The following is a 2,582-nucleotide window of genomic DNA, read 5'->3' on the forward strand; positions in this document are numbered from 1 at the left end:
CAGGCCCAGTGCATGCTGCCTCAGTCTCTGTGAGTTTACACGCCTGTTGATCCTGTTGCTTTAGGGAGCCTTGTTTCCTCCGTGTCCATCATCCCCTCTGGCTTCCACACTCCTCTTCTGCCTCCTCTACACTAAGTGGCTCCTTGAGTTCCTTGAGGGGAGGAATTTGGTGGAGATGTCCTGTTTCAGGCTGAATGTTCCAAGGTCTCACATTCTCCGCATAGTATCTGGTAGGTCTCTGCCTCAGCTGCAGGAGGCAGCTTCTCTGATGATGGCTGAGCAAGGCCCTGACCTGCTTCCCTGGATGAAGTGCTAAGCATGAGAAGATTTACTACATGGATGAGGCTCTTAGGAAATGTCTGGAAGGCCATTGGGTTTCTTGGAATGATGAGCAGCCTAAGTCTGAAGTGATACACTTGGGACGTTTCCCACAAAGATCACCACAGTATCTGTGTTTTAGGTCACAGTGGTTGAGGGGAATCTTAGTGGTAGAGCATTTGCCTGATATACCTGAACCCTGGGCTTGATCTTCAATAGTGCAAGTAAGACAGAAAGACAGAAAAATAATTTTTAAATTTTCAAATATCTCCTAATATACAGTGTGAGAGAATCAATCCAAATAATGTATCATAACCCAGTTGTTGTAGTTTAAAAAACAGCAGGAGAGAGAGAGAGAGAAAGAGAGAGAGAGAGAGAGAGAGAGAGAGAGAGATGCTGTCATGTGACAGGGATCAAGTGAAGGGTTTGTTTTTTTATTGGGAGAAGGGAATGGGGAAAGAAGGGGGGGAGAGACAGGCCTCTGGAGACAGGAACAGTGGAAGAAAAGAAAAAGGAGGAGGAGAAGAAGGAGGAGGAGAGAGAGACAGGAGGCAGGCTGGGCTTGTCTTTTATGAGGGGACATAGCGCATGTGTTGTAGTAATGTAGAAGATGACGTTGTCAGGGCCCTGAGCAGGCCAGAGTGCTGCCTGAATGCATCCTGCTAGGTCCCCATTATACTAGAACACACTAGTATAATGCCTGAAAGCTAACATTCCTCCCTTCTGTTTATTATTAAAAAAAAAAAGACTTAGGGATAGCAAGTGAAAGTGACAAATGAAGGTGCCAGGTTTTTGAGACTGCTTCCTGCTGACCTGGGGGCATCACAATTTGGGGGACCGGAGAACGTTGAAATAGCTAGCTGTTTCACTTTGCTGTCCAGGCTCTATGAGACTATCTAGTGCCTCTTGGACCTGGGAAGATGCTGATAGAACAGAGGATAAAGTTAAAATAAATTTAGGGAAAATTTTGTCCTGGTAATTGAGGGACCAGGGAACGCTGGGGAGGCTTCAGCTACTGATCGCCAGTACTTATCTGGAGAGTGTCTGACAGTGCATCTGACCTATTCAACGTGAATCCAAGTCAACTCCCCAGAACTTGCAGAATTTTTTGAGTTTGTGAAAAGATAGGTTTTAGACACATTAACATTCCCACCGTCTATAACGTATACTGAAATTTATATTGTAGAAATGGCAGTATACTCATGCCAGAAATGATTCTGGTTGAAAGCATTAACACTCTTTCTTCTATCCAAAAAAACTGTGACTAATGTTGTTAGCACAATGAAAAACACCTTTTACGTCTATAGTTAGAAAACAACCAAAGGGAATTTAAAATATCGATCTTGTGGCTATGACTGTATAGTGATAGTATGACATTTAGAACTGTGCCAGAGTTGGATTAATTGCTTATCAGAATTCCATCGATTATTGTTAAGATTATGAACTTTTTGAATCTTAACATAATAGTAGCATAGTGGGGGAAAGAAATCTGAAACATTTTGTTCTTTTTGCACATCTCAGACCACTTCCTCCTTATCACCAGTTAAGCCTTCCTATCTTCACAGAAACCAGCCTTAAAGCACTTTCTAATTCCCCAGGAGAGACAGCTGATCAGAGAGCAGTCACTGCGAAGCAAGTTCCTTTAAACAAAGGAATGGGAAGAAGTTGCATTGAAATCTGTTTTGTGAGTTTATCACTTTTCTGAATCTGGTAAATTGTGTATTAGCTCTAGGAAGAGCGAAGCCTGGGACCTGAATTTTACTCAGAGAACTGAGAAGGCAGCTGAAGCCTTGGTTGCTGCTGTTAAACTGACAAAGCTACCTTTAGCCTAGCCCTGAAACAGCTCAGAGTTCCGAGAAGGAGACATTTGCCTGAGTTAGTGATTAAAATGACAGAGACTTACTCGCTAACTACCTAGACAGTCACCCCAGGGTCCTCCACAGTCATGGAGGGCAGAGGTCTTAGGGCAGCATCAGTCTAGCTGTTCTCGGCCTTTTGGCTAAGATCAAGTGTAGTATCTGTTCTTATTAGCTTAATATCTGATATGTCCTCTCTCAGAGTCATGGAACCAACGTTGTGGTTTAATGTTGGAAAAGAGACAGATGCCATCATGCGACAGGGCTCACATGGAGGATTTTTTTTATCGAGGGAAAGGAATGGGAAAGTGACAGGGAGACCGCCTTTTGGAGACAAGAGCAACAGAAGAGAAGGAGGAGGAAGAGGAGGAGAAGGAGAGAGAGGGGAAAGAGGGGGGGCAGAGAGAG

General features: G+C 43.9%; 1 pseudogene; it reads left to right on the forward strand.

Annotated features, from left to right (window-relative positions):
• Positions 1-2,295: 2,295 nt before the first annotated feature.
• Positions 2,296-2,391, forward strand: LOC113456686 (annotated as a pseudogene).
• Positions 2,392-2,582: the final 191 nt, after the last annotated feature.

This window comes from Microtus ochrogaster, chromosome 10, assembly GCF_000317375.1.
Source record: "Microtus ochrogaster isolate Prairie Vole_2 chromosome 10, MicOch1.0, whole genome shotgun sequence".
NCBI classification, from domain to species: domain Eukaryota; kingdom Metazoa; phylum Chordata; class Mammalia; order Rodentia; family Cricetidae; genus Microtus; species Microtus ochrogaster.